Raw genomic sequence first — 23,120 nt, forward strand, 5'->3', positions numbered from 1 at the left:
ATATTTATATAAATAATATGAATAGTCCCTTCCATTTTGTATATTTTAAGGAACATGAAAATATTTTCATCTTCATCATAAAAAAATAGGTTTGTGGAAGAGACAGGGATTCCCAAGTTGAGTCCCAGAAGTAGTGACATTTGCAGAACATATATTCTTACGTTCCACACAGGTCAGGGATGAATGTTACTCTGTTAATGACTCAGGAGGCATTTGGTACAGTTTTCCCTGTGTTTAAAATTAAATTTATATACATGTATAGGAAAACAAGATATATCAGAACATGTGAAGAACAGCCATGAGGGGGAGAGTGATTTTGATGATGGTAGTCTTTCATTCTTTTCCAGAAATTCCCTTTGATGTTGGAGTTAGGCCATAATGGAGTCTACAACAATGAGCTGTGAACAATCGTCAAAGCTTTAGGGCAATAAAATCATGCTGATGGGTTATGGTGATTTTTTTAATCATCAGTATCATCAACACCATGACTGTTACTTGGAAACCACTAGGTTTACAGTAGCTGTGTTCATGAAGGGCTGAGCTTTCACATGTTCATAGAACTAATACAACTCAGAGATTTCTACTGGAAGAAACTAGTCATCAGCAATCTGGGGTGTCCTAGTCTTTCTATTCTTTTCTCACTTGGAGCCTGGAAGGACTGACATAAGTATCAGAACTGTATCTACAATTTTGGTTGAAGATGGACTCTCTTCTTTTCCTTCCCATCTCCTCTGGACACAAAGAAAATCCTTGGATACTTATGACTTTTATCCCTATTTGTAAGTTTAAGAAAACCCTGTCTTGTATAAGATAGTAAATCTCCTCCTGCTACCCCATCCATGTTGATAAAATGCACTGTAGGAGATTGAACTAAGCTTCTGCATGAAGCCAGTGATTAACTGAGCAATAAGTATACAGCTGAACTTTATAAAGACAAATATTATGGCCTGGAGAGATTGGTGAAATGTCTTTGTTTTTTCACTTGAAATCATCTTTCAGCATTCTCAGGAGTTAAGACCCTGGAAGAGATGATTTTCAAGAAATTTGTGAAATGCACAATTACCTTAAATTCAATTTATTCCATTTAAAAATATATTTTTCAACTCAGAGTAAAATAAATGTCAACATTTTAAGCTATTTATAACTATTTTTTTGGCAAGAATCATTCTCATATGCATTATCTTGTTGCAAACTCTTAAAATGCTAATAGTAAATAAAGTAGATATTAGTGATAATGATACATACATTGTTGGTGAGAGTAATGGATTTATAATGATGATCCTGATAATGCTTCCTGGGTTCTAGGTTTTGTGATAGTTTCTTGACATATACTACATTATTTAATCCTTCCAACAACCTTACGAGGTGGAGAACTACAACTTAGACATGATCATGTCAGTTTTGTTTTTTCTTTTGTTGATGTGGTGTATCACATTGATTGACTTGGATATGTTGGACCATTCTTGCGACACTTGATCCAATCCAGCTTGGTCGTGGTGTATGAACTTTTTAATGTATTGTTTGATTCAGTTTCCTAATATTTTGTTGAGAATTTCTGCATCTATATTCATCAAAGATATTGGCCTGTCATTTTCTTTTATGATAGTGTCTTTGTCTGGTTTTTGTATCAGGGTGATAGTGGCTTCATAGAATGTCTTTGGGAGTGTTCCCTCATCTTCAATCTTTTGAAAGAGTTTGAGAAGAATTGGTATAAGTTCTTCTTTGTATGTTTGGTAGAATTCCCAAGTGAAGCCATCTAGTCCTGGACTTTCATTTGTAGGGATTATTATTATTATTTTTTATTACAGATCCTATTTCACTTCTAGTGATCTGTCTATTCAAATTATCTCTTTATGCTTGATTCAGTTTTGGTGGGGTGTATGCTTCTAGAAACTTGTCCATTTCTTCTAGGTTGTCCAATTTGTTGGCATATAATTGTTCATAGTATTGTTTTATGGTTTTTATCTTTCTGCAGTATTGGTTATTATTTCTCTTCTCTTGTTTCTTATTTTGTTTATTTGGGTCCTCTCTCTCTTCTTCCTGGTGAGCCTGGTCAGATCTTTGTCAATTTTTTTACCCCTTCAAAGAACAATCTCTTGGTTTTATTAATTTTTCTATTGTTTTAAAATCTCTATTTTATTAATTTCCTCTCTAATCCTTATTATTTCTTTCCTTCTGCTGACTTTAGGTTTTGTTTGTCATTTTTTTTCTAATTCTTTTAGGTGTTAGGTTAGGTTCTTTATTTGAGATTTTTCTTGACTTTTGAGGAAGGCCTGTGTCTCCATGAACTTCCCTCTAAGAACTGCTTTTTTGCATCCCATAGATTTTGTATGTTTTCATTATCATTTGTTTCAAAGTATTTTCTTAATTTCCTCTCTGATTTCATCACTGACCCATTGGTATTTTAGCAGGATGTTGTTTAGTCTCCATGTAATCATTTTTTTCTCATTTCTCTTTCAGTTGTTGATTTCTAGTTTCATGTCCTTGTGGTCAGAAAAGATGCTTAAAATAATTTTTATATTCTTAAATTTGTTGAGGCTTGTTTTATATCCTAGTATGTGGTCAATCTTAGAGAATGTTCCATGTGTACTTCAAAAGAATGTGTATTCTGTTTTTTCTTGTTTTTTTTGTATTTTTTGGATATACTATCCTGAAAATATCAACTAAACCTAACTGTTCTATTGCTTCATTTAGGATCTCTTTTGCCTTATTGATTTTCTTTCTGGAAGACCTGCCTGTTGATGTCAGTGTGGTGTTAAATTCTCTTACTATTATTGTATTCCCACCAATGTCTCCTTTAAGTCTCTTAGTATTTGTTTTATGTATTTGGGTGCTCCTATATTGGGTGCATATATGTTAACAAGTGTAATATCCTCTTCTTGTATTGATCCTTTTCTCATTATATAGTGCTCTTCTTTATCTTTCTTTATGGACTTTGTTTTAAAGTTTATTTTGTTTGATATGAGTATTGCTACCCTCACTTTCTTGTCATTTGCATTTGCATGAAATATCTTTTTCCATTCCCTTTCAATCTATGGATGTCCTTCACCCTAACGTGAGTCTCTTGTAGAAGGAATATTGTAGGCTCTTGGTTTATTATCCAATCTGTCACTCTATGTCTTTTCATTGGAGCATTTAATCCACTGACGTTTAAAGTAATTATTGACAGATATGTATTTATTGCCATTTTAAAGCTTGCTTTCCAATTGATTTTGTATTTCTTCTTTGTTACTTTCTTTTTCTTTTTCCTTTTGTGGTTTTCTTTTGTATTATGCTGTGTTCTCTTTTTTTTGTTTTTTGTGAATCTATTGTATGTTTTTGATTTGTAGTTACACTTTTTCCAGTATATTAACTCCTTACTACATCTACTTGTTTTTGACTGGTGGTCATATAGGTTCAAACACATTCTAAAAAAAAAAAAAAAAAAAAATCTACATTTTCTTACTCTCCTCCCCCATACTTTATGATTTTGATGTCCTCTTTTACATCTTCATGTTTATCACTTTGCTATTCATGTGGTTATCACTGCTTTCATGGAATTTTTTTATTTTTAAAAAATCTGTGTACTGGCATATCTAAATGATTTAATTTCCAATTTTGATTTTCTCTTTCCTATAGATTCTTATTTCTTTTCTACTTAGAGAAGACCCTTTAATTTTCTTTTAGGATAGATTTAGTATTGCTGTATTCTTTTAATTTTTGCTTGTCTGAAAAATTCTTTATCTCTCTTTTTAATCTAAATGATAATCTTGCTAGGTAAAGTATCCTAGCTTGCAGGTTTTTCCCTTTCAAGCATTTGAATATATCTTGCCACTCCCTTCTGGCCTGCAACGTTTCTGTAGAGAAATTAGCTGAGAGCCTTATGGGCGTTCCCTTGTAATTAACCCCCTTTTTTTTCTCTTGCTGCCTTTAGAATCCTCTCTTTATCTTAACTTTTGACTTTTAATTATAATATGTCTTGGTGTAGGTCTGGTTGGGTTCTTGTTTGGGACTCTCTGAGAATCCTATACCTGGATGTCTATTTCCTTTTTCAGGTTTGGTAAATTTTCAACCATAATTTTTTCAATTACACTTTCTATCCCCTTTTCTCTTTCTTCTCCTTCTGGGATCTCTATTATGTATAGATTGGCACACTTAATATTATCCCATAGGCTTCTTACATTGTTTTCATTTTCTTTCCATTTGGTCTTCTGTCTGCTGTTCTGATCGGGTGATGTCCATTATTCTAACTTCTAGATCCCTTATTCATTCTTCTGCATTATTCAATTTGCTAGTTATTGGCTTCAGCTCAGTTTTCATACTGGCAAGTGAGTTTTCTAATTTTAATTGGCTCCACTTTATAGTTTCTAGTTACTTTTTATAGTAATTTGCATTTCTATCAATAGCCTTTCTTAATTCCTTCAGTATTTACATTACTTCCTTTATGAACTCAGTGTCTATTAGACTGAAGAGGTCTGTTTCATTGTTTGTTCTTTCAGGGGAATTCTATTGATCTTTTAATTGGGAGTGGTTACTCTGCTTCTTCATTTTACTTATATTTCTCTTACTTTATGTGTTTAGGAGAAACAGTTGTCTACTGTGGACTTGGAGGGCTATTTTTATGTGGGGACATCCCTGTCTAGCCTGTGTGAGTATAATATTTTTGGTGCAAGGACTGATTTCAGTATGGATGCCTGCCACATCTTTCCTCATTATTCTGGTCATTATTCCTTTGATGGGTATGTGACTGGTGCTGTGGTGACCAAAGACTGCACTGGATATTGAGCCAGGTCTCCTCTTTGCTCTGTGGTTGCCACAGCCCTGTCTGGGGCAGGATCTGCTCCTCAGCTGTTGGAGTAGAAGCCCCCAGATCTGTTTCTGAGCTGCGTTGTGAGTTAGGTTGTATTGGAGCACTCTCACTGGGAGAGGAGCCACTGAATATTCCTCTGCCAGAGTTGTCTACAGGAGAGTGAACTCTGTGGTGTGACCTGTCGCTCATTGTGGGGGCTCACAAAGTACACTATTGTTGGCTTCACAGTCGGCCCTGCCTTAACTGTGGGAATGCAGGCAAACAGCTCTGGTGTCACTCAGGTGCTGTGCTCACAAAGCCACCAGCACAGATCAGCCAGCGCAGATCCACTGAAGTCAGGTACCAGGACCACAATAGTCATGGACCTTCACCTGCTGTGGGAACTATGGAAAGAGCCCAGACTCTGTCCCATCCTCCATATGTGCATGCCCACACAGCCCACGGCTGCTAAGGCTGGACCCATCCCAGCCATGGGAGCACTTGCAGTCCACTCTGATGTCCCACAGGCACTGAGTTTACAAAGTCAGCAGCAGATTGCACAGCCATGGGGAAAGGGCTCAGATTTCATTCCTGTTTCCGAAGTGGCATGGCCCCTGGGGATCAGCTCTATTTTCAGCCCCACCTCAGCGTGTGAGCAGCGTGCTGGTTCTTGTGCACTCCCAGATATTGTGATGTCATGCTGGGCCAGCTGAGAGCACACTGAGAAAGAGGCTGCTATGGCAGGCCCCGCCCCTCTGTTCACACCCTCTGTAATGATGGCACTTTACTTCTCTGGCAGGCCCAGGCTACTTCTGCTTCCCATCCCCCACCCCTACCCACCACCCAGCTGCAGTCGCACCACACTCCAGCCCCTTCAAGCTGTCTCCTCACGGCCAACCCCAGTCCTCTCTCCAGATCGGTCCTCCAGAGCCTGAGTTTCAGCACTCAGCCTCCATGTGCACCAGCAGACATTCATCTCAGGCTGAGGAGTGCTGGGCTGTGGCACGGACAGTCTGTGCAGGCCCCTCTCTGTTCTGCCTGCCACAAAACATCTGCTGCACTCTTCTCCAAGCCTCTGAAGCTCTCTTTCCATCTTGGCTGATCTCCCAGCTGGTGAGGGGGCTTCCCAGGGTGCAGGAGTATTTTCTCTTTCACAGCTCCCTCCCAGAGTCACAGGTTCCATCCCAATTCCCCCTGCCTTTTTTCTTTTGTCCTACCCAGTTATGTGGAGATCTTACCTGCAAATTTGGGTGTCTGAGATATTCTGCCAACGTTCAGTAAGTATTCTGTGAGAATTGTTCTACATGTAGATATATTTGTGACATATTTGTGGAAGGAGGTGAGCTTCACATCCTCCTTTTCTGCCATCTTTATTGGAGCCCCCTTTAATGAGCTTTTATTACCGCTACTGTCTTGATCACAGGAGTGAATTAGACTTATTCATTGTCCTTAAAACATGAGAGGGCCTAGGACAGCTTACCCCCATCTTGCTCATGAGACTTGTAGGGGCTCCCTGTGGATGTGATGTTGAAAAAGTGTTCTACTGGCCTGGATCAAACTTCTGGGTTGCTTCCCCCAGAGCCAACTAAAGGAAACTATACTCTGGAGGGAAACTGGGATCAAAAACTTAAAGACGGAACTATGTGTTGATCTGATGGGGCAACTAGGACAAAATGATAGATATGCCAGGAGAACTGGTGGCCAAGAGGTCAGGAGAATGAAAACAAGTTCTGATTCATGAAGCAGAGGAAACCAGGTGGTTTAAGCAAACACTGAAAATCTTGGGGGTGTGTGTGTGTGTGTGTGTGTGTGTGTGTGTGTGTGTGTGTGTGTGTGTGTAGTTGCAAAAAATTGGCCAGAATTCATCAGGGCAGCCTGGACATTTTTACCAAGTTATTCACCTTTCTTTCCCTCCTATGCTTTACTACAGTTTTTAAATTTCCTGCAAAGGTTGGTTCTAATTATTTTCTTCTGCAGAGAATTATTCCCAGCCATGCAGACTATAGGAAACTTGCTCAGTTGTCATGTATTTTAAAAGGCTCTGTATCTTCATTTCATTTGTTATGTACAAAGTCTTTTCTCCAAAACGAATATAAAATTATTAAAGTAGAGGTAAGAATGTGATGTCTTTTGAAAGCCCCAAAGGCCTTAGTACAATAATCATTTTCATTATAGCAAAACACATTTCATTACATGTGCCATGCTCTCCTCAAGCACTTTTCACACATCTCATTTGGTCATGATAACAACAACCTATGTAGTATTTCCTATTATCTTCCTATTTTATGCACGAGGAAACTGAGTCCTAGAGTGTTTAAGTGATAATCCCAGGGTCTCCTTGATTAAAACACTGAGATGTTAACCCCTGATATCTCCCCAGGCCCAGAACAATTTTTCCTAAATGGTTTTGCCTTGCTTAGGTGTCAAGGAAGTAGATGTTAAGTGCAATCTGAATACAGCACCTGGATGGAGAATGTTGCTTGTCTGATGATTCACACTTTTAAATAAAATAATAAAAATCCTTGTCTGGACAACTTCACTGCCCCAATCAAGCTGGGATGTGGCCACTGCAGTTCTAAAATATACTTGGGTGATACTCCAGCTTGAATAGCATAATTTGCACATTCTTTGGGAAGTTCTGCATGGTGGCCTTGTGATCACAGTTCTTGTTCCGCACCTGCCAAAAGCTGGCTCCTGCTTTGGCTCCCTGTCCTGCTGCTCTTTGCTGGAAGCAGCATAGTGGACAGTGGGGTGATTTCTCCTTTAGCTGCAAATCTGAGCTAAAAAGAGACAAGCTGTGTGGGTGGCCCAAACCTATGTCCTGATTTAACCATTATTTACTGAGCACTTGGTATATATCAAGCATTTCTCTGCATCTTGGTACAGTGCATCTTCCCAGGGACCCAATGAGGTGAGCATTACTATCCATGTTTTACAGATGGGGCAGTAGATTCAGATGTGCTAAGTACTTCTTAAAGTCATTCAGCTACCAGAACAGAAGGGATCCGATTCCAGGTTCCCTGCTCTTGTTGTCATATCAAAATGCTTCTAGCTCACTTTGTGATGATTAAAGTGAAGAATGGAGGGGAAATATAATAAAATTGATGATCAAAATAACAAACATCACTACTAACATTTTTGAGTTCTCACCATGTTCTGGGCACTATGGGAACACGTTACAAGCATCATTTCATTTCATCCTCACAACATCCATGTGAAGTAGGCACCAGTACTTCCTTCATGTTACAAAGAAGGGAAAAGATGCTCAGAGATGTTAAGTCATTAGTCCAAGATAACAAATGATAGCACCAAGATATGAGCCCAGGCATTTTGTCAGTATAGCTTGTTATAACAGCTATACATAAACATACAATGTGTCCATTCTGGATTCGATTCAGAACCATGCCCTGGATCTTCAGGGTGAGAACCAAGAGGAAGGGGGAGACAGGCGTTTGAAAAATAGGTCCGACTGCCAACATTGCCAACAGAACTCAACCAATCAAAGTCACAATTCTCAACCTTTACCTCCATGTTCTAACACTGACTTAGGAAAACTGCCAACAGACTCCGGGGCAGATGATGGATCTACTGAGATGCAGATTCACCTGGCGTAGAGGTCAGGATGTCCAGGCCAGTTACCTCTGTCAGAAAGACCATCTTATCCCATCTGACTGTGAGTCAACTGGAGTAGAAATGTGGGTGCCTTGCCAAGCCTTTGAAAATCCACAACCCTGTCACTGAGATATGAGAAGGACCCTTAAGTTAGTAGCGTTATGACACCACTTCTGGAAGAGAATCACTCACATGTCTCTGCAGCCATGGGGATTGTCACTCCCCCTGGTGAAGGCAGTGGAAACTCTTTGCAGAGTGATTGAGAACAGAGTCATTCCTGGCAAGGGAGAAAGGGAAAAAGAAAAGGAAAGTCAGATTGAAGATTAATGTTATATCTAGTTATTAATATAGCAAACCTAAAAGGAGCAAGGCTGTTTTGTGTCAGTGCATTATTTGTTACACACTTTCCTTTACCTCTTCATTAAAAAAAGACGTAAGTTAAACAATACCATAGCAACATTAGAAAAAAATTAAAGAAAATATTCACATTCTGCTTTGGTTCTTTATGATCCTTGTTAGTCTTTGCTCATATATTGTCCACTTTTACATGACTGTGATTATAGACTACAGTCAGTGTTTTTCCATGTTGTCCCATATTCTTAAAAACAGTTCTTATCAGAAGATAACTTAATGTGTGGATTACCCAGACCTATTACTTTTTCCTGTCTTCTCTTCATTAATATCTTTGATATCTGTATCTCCATTCTATTGTTTTTTTCCTGCCGTACGTGGGCCTCTCACTGTTGTGGCCTCTCCCGTTGCGGAGCACAGGCTCTGGACGCGCAGGCTCAGCGGCCATGGCTCACGGACCCAGCCGCTCCATGGCATGTGGGATCCTCCCGGACCGGGGCACGAACCCGTGTCCCCTGCATCAACAGGCAGACTCTCAACCACTGCGCCACCAGGGAAGCCCTGTATCTCCATTCTAGAGTGTAAGCTTAGTCATATCCATCCCAGAGGGGGCAGAAGGCCTGAAAATCCAGGGAAATGTAAATTTGGCTATTATGTCATGTATTCATGGTTCCCATTAAAAATAAGACAGCTGTTAGAAAGGAGAAGGGAAAAAAGGGTCAAAACAGGTTTTTAAGATGTACTTTCATTTTAGTTATTTTCAAGTTAGGAAAACCAAAGGTGAAGAAACTCACCAACAAGCTGAGGAGCAGCTCTGCACTCTGCAGCCTTGGAAGTGGCCCAGCAGCTACTCCCAGGGGAGGGCACCTCTGGCTGCACCAGCAGACATGCCAAGGCTAGCCAAGGGGAGGGAAAGAAATGCCTCACATTCCTTTGGCTGTGTTTAGTCACTGACTCAGGAAGTATGTCTGTGTCACTCAGCTGGTAGCATCATTACCTTTGTCTGGGAGGCCAAGGGTTCAGGTCCCACCCCAGAATCTTGGCAGCTTCCCAAAGGCAATGCTTGTCTTGTCATGGAAGGTGGATGGAGGCAGGCACTGGAAAAGGAAGCTCTTTCTCCTTGGTTCTTCCAGGCAAACAGGAATCAGAGGAGCAAGAGTGACAACATATCACATTAGTTTGACCCACAAATTCCAAAGAACTCCAGTATGAGACTGGTATAACTATAACCCAGTTGCAGGCACTTCCAAGAGGAGAGGAAATATTGGGTTCCCTGCCCCACCATCTCCTTAACTCAGCACTCAGCTCAGCCTTTCTTCCAACCACAAGATTGTAGACACAAGAATAGCACAAAACGGCGGCAGGTCCTCATTGCCAGAGTGAAGAAGCAGAGGTCCACATGTACAGACGACACCAAACCTGGAACTCAGGGTCATATTCATGCAGAATAACCTCTTGATGAACTTTTTCTTTAAAATGCTTATGCACAGCACTGCTTGACAGTTTGCTATTACTTATGAAAACAATTTATCATTTATCATATTTCAATCAGTTTAAAAATTTTAAAGTATTATCACATTTGAAGTTATTTGGAATTATTTCTATTAAGTATACCTGTTAATTTTGCTTTTGACTAAATGCTGGAAATTCAGGGACAAAACAAAAAATGATGGCAGAGAGGGGTTATGGAGAAGGTGAAGATGGTGATGGATTTTCTTAAACAACATACACCCACTCCAATAAAATAATAATCTCTTAATCATGCAATAAAATTTCTTCTTTTGCCTGAAGAGTTTTTATGACAGCCTGCAGGGCCTGAAATATAGGTTTGTATTGTTTGTGTACAGGGTACTATTTAGACTTATAAATTGTGATAAGTATAGTTCTTGTTGATTAATTTTTTGGGCAGCCCTGATTCCAGAGCCCTTTGCCCAAGAGATTGGGAGGCTGAGTAGGAGTGGGGATGGTGGTCTTCTGGAGAAATTTTCTTTGAAATAGAGAAGCCACTGTAAGAGGAGACACCTCTCAGCTGAAGGAATGTCACCCTCCCTTCTTTCCCCCTTTAAACAAGACACTGTACTTTCAGCCAGCTGTCCAGGAGGTAGCACTTACTTTGGGACCCCACCAGGAGGTTCAAGTCTGGTGTTTCTGCTCCCTGGACACCTTTCTCTATCTTCCCATGGGTTTCATTTCTAGTCAGTTATTAGAAGCTCTCTTCCTGCTCCTGTAAGTCCATCTATCCCACCCTCCCAGGCCTAAACATGTGCCAAGAGAGAGGGTGACAGCTCCAGATGAAAGGAAAGCCCAAAGCCAGAAGGAAGCTGTGCTGTGTGGTACCTGACTTTAGTTCTTCCTGTTTCCATCTGAAAGTATTAACATGTTTCCTCTCTTTGTGAGGGCAAGGTTTTGTGGTTTTCAAAGAAGCTTTACTGAGGTATAATTCATATACCATACAATTTTCCCACTTAAATTGTACAGTTCAAGAGCTTTTAGTGTATCCACAGAGCTGTGCAACCCTCACCACAATTAATTTTAGAATATTTTATTACTCCCCAGAGAAACCCAACAGTCTTTAAGCCAGCAGTCCCCAAGCCCCCCCATTCTCCCTGCTCTAGGAAACCACTAAGCTAAATTTTGTTATCTATGGACATTTAATAGAAATGGAATCATTGGTCTGTTAAAGCATCCCACTATTCTTCCATAGAGCCTGGCAAAATACATTTAACCTGGTAGGTATTTGAGTAAGGTTCAATTAGTTACTTGTGTTGGGTATATTAGATTACCTAGTGTTAGAATTAATATAACTAATGGTGTGGGAAACTAGATAGTCTTAGATGAAAAGCCTCAAATGCCATTACTCAGAGTGTGCTAATGGTCTGGATATTACCAGAATGGAAGGACAACCTATGGTTCATAGCTCTCCTAGGTAAGCTCCCACAGACATGGACCCTCGTGCTCTCTGCATACTCACCTTTAACAGGGATGCCGTAAGTCCAGGAATCAATTCCTTAGAAGACTGGCTTTCTCTCATGAGCTGGCACACCACTCTGCCTGTTAATAGGCAATAGCACTAAAGTCCATATAACTTTTTCCCAACATGCTGTTATTCTTTCCCAAACATTAGCTTCGAAGCAGAATGTTTGCTAAATGTTGTCTTTATTTCCAAAACTTGGGGTAAAGATCATATGCAACTAATGGCCGAGAGATAATTGGCCACTTTACATTTTCAGCCTCAAATGAACTCCCCTGCTTGAGTAAATTTCCCATCTTATAGAATGTGAAAATTTCAAGAAGGATGGAGCTTACACATCATAGTATGGTCTGTTAGATAAATGACCAGGAGTAATCTTTCTTAAAACCACATTTTTGTAGACAGAGTTATCAGAAAGCCCAGAAAAAAAATACTCGGTGGTTCAGCATTCATGCTTAAATGAAGGTAACATTTGTACCTTCAGCCCAATATGTGCCAGGGCTTGGAGGGAAATTGGTGAGGACTAATACCAAGGGCCTTTTGGGGCTATTAAGCATTGTCTTCCTGGGTCTGACCGCCAGCATTTTCTTTGAGGAGAAAGCAAAATGTGACTACATTAAAGCTTTGTTCTCAGAGTTGTGATGAAGAGTCCAGAAAGCTCCTCTCTTGCAGCTGGCTTCTTTTCACTAAGCTGTCATTGAGTCAGAAGTAAAATGATCATTTTTGTTTAATAGCTGAAGACATGAACAGCTTGCACTTTTCAATCCAAACGTGGTCTCTGGCACTGACTCTGGATCCCTGGGTGTTGAGAACTATCTAAGTAGGCTGAGTGCTCTTGCCCTGCATTTAAAGTGAGACCCTTGGTTCCTTCCTTTGGATCATCATCTTTCCTGAGATCTGCCTCATCTTGACCTGGTGACTCTGAGTTGTATTTTGTAGAGTAGAAAGGAGGTTTTACTCTTTTAAGCTTATAGTTTTCACAAACTTGAGCCCTTTGTTTTAGGATTCAGTTTCTTCACAGTGGAAGGAAACACGAAACTGTTCCAGCCCTTTATCTACTTGGGTAGAGGTGTAGTTTATATCTCCTACCAGAGAGGAACTCATTCCGAAGATTAAATTAGTAATTCAAAAAGTATTGGGTTAGAATTATCCTGAGTCCTAGGAGACAGGGGAGAACTAACCATGATCACTGCCTTCAAGGTGCTTATGATTTATTGGTGATTGGTTGTAGGGGAGAAGGAGGAGAACATAAATGTGGTGAGCATTATGACATAGGTAGGTATGGGTTATGATGGAACACAGTCTGGAGTGGGTCAGAAAGATTTTCCAGGAGAAGTGATTCCTTATTGGGTTTGAACTAGGAATAGGATTTAACCAGGCATCTAGAAGTTGGCAGTTGAGTAGAAGACAGGCAGAGATATAAGCCTATAAAAAAGCATAACAATAGAGATAGCCTAGCATGGTTCAGTATGACTTGGGTTGGTGGGTATGTGTTTTTTGGAAGAAGGGCTGGATAAGTTGGCAAAGGTCAGAGAAATAGAAACCTTGTATTTGAAATGAGACATAGGAATTTCCTAGCTCTTCATGGCTCTTGCATCATGGCAACTGATGTCTTGAATTCCATATTAGATTCTAATTTCAACTTTACGCATATCCCTCTCTTTTTCCCTAAACAGACAGATTTGTAACCAAATCTGCCACTTACTATGTATGTAACCTCAGACAAATTAGACGTGTGAAGCCTCTGTTTTCTCTTCTGAAAAATGGGACCAAACTGGAAACAACATTGTGGGGTTATTGTGAGTATTACTAGGATAAAAAAAGCACCATGACTGGCATTAAAAAGTTTTCATAAAATATTGGTGGAATCAAACTGGGCATATGAGTGAAAAGGAAACTCTACCACCTGGAAAACAGCCTTTAACTTTCCAAACACAGTAGCTGTCAAAGCAGCCTAGGACACCTGGAAAGAGGTAGAGACAGGATCAGAACCTTGAAGAAAAGGGACAGGAAGCCGAGGACCCAGGACCAGGAGACAGTAGGCCAGAAAAGTCAAAGTGGAGGGATGCAGCTTGTGCCAGAACAACAAGGTCACCACTCAGTCAGGAGTGCAGACAGGAGGGAGGGGTTGGCAGATACTTCCTCTAGGGCACTTCAGGGAATGGATGCACAGCAGCCTATGGCTTCCTCTTTCCTGATGTAGTCCTGATGCCCTGCCTAGACTCTGGAAAGAAATCAAAAAGGGGGGAAATAGAGAAAAAAAGGGGGAAGAAGAGGAAAAAAAGGAAAAAATAGAATACCTGCATTTTTATATAATAACAATCAAATTCTTTCATGATAAATACACAACACACTAGGAATGGAAATGCACTTCCTCAATCTGTTAAAGACCATCCATGAACAGCCAACAGCTAACCTCATTCTTAATGATGAAACGTTCTTTCCCCCTAAGACCTAGAACAAGACAAGGTGGTCTGCTCTTACCATTTTTAATCAAAAATTGCACTGGAGTTTCTGACCAGGGCAATTAGGCAATAAAAAGAAATAAAAGACATCCAGCTTGGAAAGAAAGAAGTAAAATTATCTCTGTTTGCAGATTACAGGAACTTGTATATAGAAAAACATTCGTGAAAAAGTGTAAAACAGAAGATTCAGAGATTCTGATTTCAAAACTTACTACAAATATACATTAATCAGGACAGTGCAGTATTGGCATGAGGATAATCATAGATCAATTGATCAGAACTGAGAGTCAAAAATAAACTTTCACAGTTAAAATCAATTGACTTTCCACAGAGAGTGACAAAAATTCCAATGAGGAAAGTATAATCGTTTCGACAAACAGTGGTGGGACAATTGGATATCCACGTACAAAAGAAGGAAGTTGGACTCCTACCTCACATCACATACAAAAATTAACTCAAAATGTATCAAAGACCTAAATATAAGTGCTAAAGCCATAAGATACTTAGAAGAAAATGGGGGGTGGGGTGGGACATCTTCATGACACTGGTTTTCACAATGATTTTTTAAATATGACAGCAAAAGCACAGGCAACAAAAAAATGGTAAATTAGACTTTATCAAAATTAACTTTCTGCTTCAAAAGATATCATCAAGAAAGTGAAAACAACCCATAGAATGGGAGAAAAGTTTTTCAAATTATATTATATATATATATATATATATATATATATATATATATATAAAATTAGATGAAGTACTAATATATGTTACAACATGGTTGAACCTTGAAAATATTATATCAAGTGAAAGAAGTCAGTCACAAAAGACCACATATTACATCATTCCATTTATATGAAATGTCCAGAATAGACAAATCCATAGAGACAAAAATTAGATTAGTGGTCGCCTAGGATTAAGAGGTAATGGGGAGTGACTGCTATTGGCTATGGAGTTTCCTTTGGGGTGATAAAATGCCCTAAAATTGATTGTGGTAATGGTTGAACAACTCTGTGAATATATCAAAGGCCACTGAAGTGTTCACGTTAAGCGCATAAATTTTATGGTATGTGAATTATCTCTATAAAGTTGTTATAAAAAATAACAATAACGATACACATAGCGGTCATTAACTGAGTGCTATCCAAATGCCAGGCACTGTGCTAAGCTCTATAATCTTACCTAAGTCTCACTGTAAATATGTCAGGAGAGTTTTATTATATTTATTTACAAAGAAAAAACACAAGTTCAGAGACATTAATGAACTTGCCCAAGGTCACAAAACTAGTAAGTACCATAATAGTTAGGAGTTAGGACTCTGACCCATTTTTGTCTCACTTTGAGTGCCAGGGGCTTATTAAAAGGTCTTAGGTGGATCTTGTGAACCTTCTTGTGCTCCAAGTTCAGTGTTTACAATATGACCAACCACCAAAGAGCAGGAGTTAGTGAAACCTTTGCTTCCCAACTTTCCCACCAGGGAATGGTGGTGAGGTGTTGGGTCCCAGTTGCTGCTGGATACAGGGTGGAGAGGACTCTGTGCTCAGTTAGTTGTGTTCTCTGGTTTTCTTAGGACACATTTGTTGTAGAGACACCCTTAACTCCCCCTCAGATGTGTCACAGCTGTAATTCTGGAAGTGAGACTCTCGACCCCCAGCATCTGATTTTACAGATTATGTCTTGTGTTTGAAACTGAGTTCTGTTCCTTTTAGATCTGTCTGCTTCCTAGTTCCAAGAAATAAAACATGAGAAGGAAGGTGTTAGGCTCATGAAGACAAAGACTTCAAATAGCTCTCACCAAGGAAAATCTGGGTGAGTTTCGGGGAAATGACTCTGAAGAAGATGGATTATATCTTCTGTTTGGGCTCAGCAATGAAGGGGAAGAGGGGGACCTGAGCCAAATGTGATTGGGGTCTTGTCAAATTCCCAATGTTGGAAAACATTTCAGGATGTTTGACTGGGCTTGACAAAATCAGTACCTTGACTGTTCCCCTTCTTCCTTAGACAAAGGTGACCGAAAAACTTGCAATGATCCAAGTCCAAAAGAAGCCACAGGCATGATCACCCTTCTGTGGGAAGTGGCACAATGGCACCCTCTGTCAATGGAAATTGCAATGGGGGTGTTAATTATGAATACGGTTATGATAACAGAGTTTTTGAGAAAGAGAGTGAAAATCAACTGAAGTAACAGAAGTTAAGTCCCAAAGGGAAGCAATGTATCCTTTTACTCTGTTCTCTGTGATCAAGAGCAGAGGCTGGAAGGGGAACTGTCTTTCTATGACTTCCCCAATCTCTTACTCTGTGGATTCTAGAGTGTTCCTAGGAATTTTTGTGGCTTCATCTCATCCTTTGATTTTTTCCATTGGATTCTTTAGAATCAGAGCAGAAAAAAAAAATGGGATGCTTAGGATCAGAGAGCCATCCTCTAGTTGTCAGTAAACCCAAACTCTCCATGATAGGTTGAGTGGAAGGAAGGCGAGGGCAAGGATGATGTCATGGGAACAGCTGAGACCTTATTGAAACACTGAAACATGTGTAAGGCTGTCCATAAGCAGATATTAGTTTCAAATTGGTTTCTCTCATTTATTCACAGTGTTTACTGAGTGTTCACTATGATCTATGCATTAGAAAGACAGCAGTAAATAAAACAGGCAAAATCCCCTGTCCTCCTGGAGTTTGCATTCAAATGGATATAAAACTATTGGCATTTGGGAGATACAATATTAAAGTACTAAAGTTTTTAAAAGTCAGTTGCTGAGTTGGTCAATGAAGGTTAAAACATAACTATTTCTCCTTTAAGAAGCTCTAATCCCCTGTCAGACTTTTTACCCCGTACTAAAAACATTTATTTTCTTTCGCTGATAAATTTTAACATTGACTTCCACTGTTATCCTGGATGGAATACATTGTCTTTACCATTAACATAACGTCTTATGCCCAAAGTTAAATTTTCAAAGAAAGAGAAGCAACCAGATGCATCCTTTAAAGTGTTTTTCCCCAAAATAACTAAAAAATAGAGATTGGGAAGTGCTTACATCAATAAGGAGCTAAAGCTTCCTCCATGGATATCTCCTTCCTTCTCCTTGTCTTCTCATCATCAGAAATTTTATGTTCACTGAGAAAGTAAGACTTGAAAGTAAAGATATAAAATAGAATCTTATGAGAGAAGTGACCAGCAGTCTTGTATTTTTGCTTCAAGGCAAAAGAATGGTTCCCAGTCTCTCCCTCCTTCCACTTCAGCATATCAATGTCATATATGAATTCTTCGTGGTAGGAAATGTTGTTTTTAGTGGACTCTAGTCCAGACAATTATCAAAAGAGCTGTTGTATGGTAATCACTGTGGACATGTTAGTAGGTCCAACTTTTTCAATGCTGCATTAGCTCCAGCCTTGCTTTCATTGTTTCTAAGTACCCAGCTGCTCACAGATGGTTCTGCTGATGCTCCCCAGCTAGAGCCTCAGCCCCCTCACCTCCTGCAGATGGTGATGAATAATGCAGCATGACTCCCATTCCAGGTTGGTATTATATTATCCTAGACCCAAGATTCTTGACCCCGGATGACTGAGGGACTCCCACACTGCTTGCCACTAATTAGATCTGAGATCTACTAGCAGGATTGGTTGCCGGGAGGGATGGGAAAGACTTGTTTGCTGCTCACTTCTTCTACCTTCTTCCCCTACATTCACCCAATCCACAGACTAGAGCTGCAACCTTGATGCTCTGTCCTTTGTCCAATCAGTTTACTTGCCTAGTTCACTAGTCCAGATTCTAGCTATAGTGACCCAGTTCCTGACCTGGATATTTTTGCTTTGAAAAAGACCTTGTAGATTATGTCCACCTGATCTGTTAGACTCTCAGTGCCCACCAGTCTAATTCTAACTCCATTGACTGGATGAAAGTTGTTGGTACAGACATTTCCAAAGTGAATATGGAGACAGGTACAGCCCGAGCAGCACTGAACATGACTTGACTTCTCGCACCTTTGGATCTATCCCTTGTCTAACCTCAGTGTGCATGTCTCAGGCTAACTTCTGCCCCATTCCCAGCCCACCTGCCAATACTGTAGACATCAGTGCAAAGTTTCTAAGGCCCAAATATCAAGCAGTGGTAAGTTATTATTGGAGCTACCTCATGGTAAGGAGGGAAGTTTTGGGTGCCAACATTTTTTAGCTGTTACATATTCTGTAGGTCACTTGGTTCCTGATCATAGAAATAGACAGACCTGGGTTTCATATTTATCCCAGTTCCCTGAAGGAGGTCAAGACTTTGGAAGCTGAGTGTCCTGGAAGTTCTCTGGGACTAATTCAAGACCCCATGAAACTCTCTCATGGAACATCCTGGGATCCACAGCTCCAGATTCTTTGGTGTTCCTAGAGCATGGCATAGATTTCAATCATCATCAGTCCTTTTTAATGTTTCCACATTTTTCTTTCACCCCGGCTCTAACAGTTCATTGAAAAAACCTGACTATGGATGTACAAATGAATTTGCAAATGGGAAAGAGGAATTTGGGAGAGAAAGTGAAAGTGAAGTTAAGAAGAAGCTTCTGTAGATAACCAGATGGATTTTACCTTAGGAAAGTTGGCTATATTTGCAGCAAATGTGTAAATATCTTTTTGGATCTTTTTTTTTCTTATTTATGAAAAAGAGCAGTTGGGCCAAGTATATGACTCATTAAATACAGATGACATTAGATATTTATCTTTTCATCCGTGTCCAAACAGGATTGAAAGTCTTAATTTGAGCTCTGAGAGCCCAGTGAGAAGCCTTTTGCCCATAGCTTGAATAGTGGCCATTGCCTTCTTTTAAAAATTCTATGTTCATCCAAGTCAAGTGCAAAATAAAGATGGGACAGACCTAGGGCTGCTTCTATTTTGTGTTGAATAAATGTTTGCTTGACATAGAGAAGCAAAGGGGAAAAAAAGATGAAGTAATTTGACAAGTTCATAGAGAAGTAACTTTTGGATGTTACTGTCATCTAGTGATGATTTAATACCTAGCTTCCAGGGGAAGTGAAGAGTCGCCTTTTTGCTACAAAGACAGTGGCATCACTTACAGCCTATCATCACTTTGCAGGCTCTGGAATGGAAGTGACATCTGGGCAAGCTTCTAAATACCTGGTGAAAAAGTCTATTCTTTACAACTGTGAGCACAATGCATGGCCTCATATTAAATCCTAAACCTCTCTGTCTATAATATTTCAGCTTTTGTTTTTAAAACTTCATTGGAACAGAAAAAATGGGCTTCTTTTTAAATATCCACATTCTCTAACACATGGTCACATGTTGCCAGAAACCAAGTTCTATATCACCTCTTCCTCTGTCTGTCCACAGACTTGTCTCTTCAAAGGAGCATCACTAAACCTCTGTCTAATTCCAGGCACATCCCTCCTCTCCTTACTCACTCACATGGTACCTGGGGTGGGGGCAAGGAGAGGAGAAGAACATACTCTAATTGCTTTCCTACCTTGTACTAGGTGCTTTATTGTCATGATGGCCCTCACTTAAACCCCATATGGTGGGATCATTTCAGTGTTTAAGATGAGGAAACTGAGGTTCACAAAGGTTAGGCAACTGGCCAGAGGTCACACAGGTAAATGCAGTGGCAGAGGTGGAGTTTGAACCCAGCACATCTGGTCTCATAATCCTGGGAGCTTTTTGTGTCTTGGGAAGCACATTGAATTTGGCTCCCAGTAAGATTAATTTGTGTATCGGGAACTGAGGTAACAGGGCAGAGAGGCATCCACTTAACTGGAATCGTATATGGTTCTGATGGTAACTTCCTGAATGCCTGGCTTCCTGACTGTGGCCGGGTTCCCTTAGTGACCTGGTTCTCTGCTGTGGTTCTGAAAATTTAAGGAATAGAACAGAAATATTGCTACCTCTACCTAAACTTATGAGTTGTTTATATAGTGCCACTTTTGCTTCTCTGTTTATAATTTACACAATTTTAAACAACGATTTGAGTTTAAATTGCAGATATCATGCTATTTCATTCCTAAGTTGAATGATATATGCTATATTGCATGCATTACATATATATGTAATATATGTATTTATATATGACATGCACGAACTCATATACACATATTTTAATCATTTAAAATTTATTGCTTAGTAATTCATTGATGGATATATCACAATTTGTTTTATCAGTTCACACACTGAAGAACATTAGGTTGTTTCCAGTTTGGGGCTTTTACAAATTAAGATGCTATGAACAAACCCACAGTCAATATAATACTCAATGGTGAAAAGCTGAAATTCTTCCTGCTAAAATCTAGAAGAAGACAAGGATGCCCACTAACACCACTTCTATTCAACATAGAATTGGAAGTCTTAGCCACAGCAATCAGACAAAACAAAGGAATAAAAGGTATTTAAGTTGGTAGGGAAGAGATAAAAATATCATTATAAGCAGATGTCATGGTACTATATACAGAAAACTGTAACAACTTCACAGAAAAACTACTAGAAATGATAAATGAGTTCAGCAAGGTAGCAGGATACAAGATTAACATACAGAAATTGGTTGAATTTCTTTACACTAATAATGAAGTATCAAAAGGGAATGTAAACAAACAATACATTTAAAATCATTTCAAAAAAATACTTAGGAATAAACCTCACTATGGAGGTGAAAGACATATACTGAGAACTACAAAACATTAATAAAGGAAACTGAAGAAGATTCAAAGAAATGGAAAGATATCCCATGCTCTTGGATTGGAAGAATTAATATTGTTAAAATGGTCATATTATCCAAAGCAATCTACAGATTTAATGTTATCTCTATCAAATTACCCATGACATTTTTCACAGAACTAGAAAAAATAATCCTAAAATTTATATGGAACCATAAAAGACCCAATATTGCCAAAACAATCCTGAGGAAAAAGAAGAAAGCAGGAGGCATAACCCTCCCAAAATTCAGATAATACTACAAAGTTACAGTAATCAAAACAGCATGATATTGGCACAAAAATAGACACACACACATCAATGGAACAGAATAGAGAGCCCAGAAATAAACCTTCACATGTATGGACAATTAATTTCTGACAAAAGAGGCAAGAATATACAATGAGAAAAAGACAGTCTCTTCAGCAAGTGGCATTGGGAAAGTTGGACAGCCACATGTAAATCAATGAAGTTATAACACACCCTCATACCATACACAAGAATATACTCAAAATGACGTAGAGACTTAAATATAAGACAAGATACCATAAAACTCCTAGAAGAGAACATAGGCAAAACATTCTCTGACATAAATCATTTTCTTAGGTCAGTCTCCCAAAGCAATAGAAATAAAAGCAAAAATAAAGAAATAGGATCTAATTAAATTTATAAGCTTTTGCACAGCAAAGGAAATAACAAACAAAATAAAAAGACAACCTACGGATGGGGAAAAAATAGTTTCAAGTGATGCGACCAACAAGGGCTTAATTTCCAAAATATACAAACAGCTCCTATGATTCAATAACAAAAATACCAACAACCCAATCAAAAAACGCATAGAAGACCTAAATAGACATTTCTCCAAAGAAGGCATACAGATGGCCAATAGGCACATGAAAAGAAGCTCATCATCACTAATTAGTAGAGAAATGCAAATCAAAACAACAATGAGGTACCATCTCACCCCAGTCAGAATGGCCATCATTAAAAAGTCTACAAATAATAAATGCTGGAGAGGGTGTGGAGAAAAGGGAACCTTCCTGCACTGTTGGTGGCAATGTAAATTGGTGTAACCACTATGGAAAACTGTATGGAGGTTCCTCAAAAAACTAAAAATAGAGTTTCCATATGATCCAACAATCCCACTCCTGAGCATATACCCAGACAAAACTTAATTCAAAAAGATACATGCACCCCTATGTTCATAGCAGCACTATTTACAATAGCCAAGACATGGAAGCAACCTAAATGTCCATTGACAGAGGAGTGGATAAAGAAGGTGTGGTATAGATATACAATGGAATACTACTCAGCCATAAAAAGAATGAAATAATGCCATATGCAGCAACATGGATGGACTTAGAAATTATCATACTAAGTGAAGTAAGCCAGAAAAAGAAAGACAAATACCATAAGATATAACTTATATGTGGAATCTAAAATACAACATAAATGAACAAATCTATGAAACAAAAACAGACTCACTGATACAGAGACAGATTTGTGGTTGCCAAGGGGGAGGATGGGTGGAGCAGGGAAGAATTGGGAGTTTGAGATTAGCAGATGCAAGCTATTATAAATAGGATGGATAAACAACAAGGTCCTACTGTATAGCCCAGGGAAATATATTCAATACCTGTGATAAACAATAGTGGAAAAGAATATGAAAAAAATATGTATGTATAACTGAATCACTTTGCTGTACAGCAGAAATTAAATAGAACATATTTCAATAAAAAATTTTAAAAAGATACTATGAAAATTTGTGTATATACAGAAAATGCTGGGTTGTTTTTTCTCTCTTGTGTAAATAGCTAGGAATGGAATGGCTAGATTGTATGGTAGATGTAAGTTTAACTTTTTAAGAAATTGTCAGTTTCCTGAAGTGTTTGTAACATTTTCATTCCTACCAGCAATGCATGAGAGTTCTGTTTCTTCCACATCCTTGCCAAAACTTGCTCTTAACAATCAATTTAATTTTTACCAATTTAAGAGCATACCGTATCCTATTGTGATTTTAATTTATGTTACCTTAATGACTAAAGATATTGAGTATATTTTCACGTTCTTATTTACCACCAGTATATAGCCTTTGGTGAAATTTCTGTTTAAACCTTTTTCTCATTTTTATTAGTTTCTTTGTTTTATTATTGAGATTTGAGAATCCATTCATTAAATTTTTTTTATTCAAACAGTAAGTCACAAAAATTATAATCATCTGCAACAGTTCACTCACTCCCATGTAATTAATTTTCTTTTCATCTTGATCTTTGTTAGC

The 23,120-nt window shown here is 38.8% G+C and overlaps 2 long non-coding RNA genes across 2 annotated transcripts; one reads left to right on the forward strand and one right to left on the reverse strand.

Moving 5' to 3' along the window:
* Window positions 1-406: 406 nt before the first annotated feature.
* Window positions 407-9,852, reverse strand: LOC141277397 (uncharacterized). The gene is made up of 3 exons (XR_012328745.1): window positions 9,729-9,852; window positions 8,573-8,657; window positions 407-1,019 (listed from the first exon to the last, which is right to left on the reverse strand). It is a non-coding gene; the product is annotated as an uncharacterized lncRNA (long non-coding RNA).
* Window positions 5,082-7,255, forward strand: LOC141277426 (uncharacterized). The gene is made up of 3 exons (XR_012328840.1): window positions 5,082-5,128; window positions 5,990-6,045; window positions 7,189-7,255. It is a non-coding gene; the product is annotated as an uncharacterized lncRNA (long non-coding RNA).
* Window positions 9,853-23,120: the final 13,268 nt, after the last annotated feature.

Source organism: Tursiops truncatus, chromosome 20 (assembly GCF_011762595.2).
Source record: "Tursiops truncatus isolate mTurTru1 chromosome 20, mTurTru1.mat.Y, whole genome shotgun sequence".
Taxonomy (NCBI): Eukaryota; Metazoa; Chordata; class Mammalia; order Artiodactyla; family Delphinidae; genus Tursiops; species Tursiops truncatus.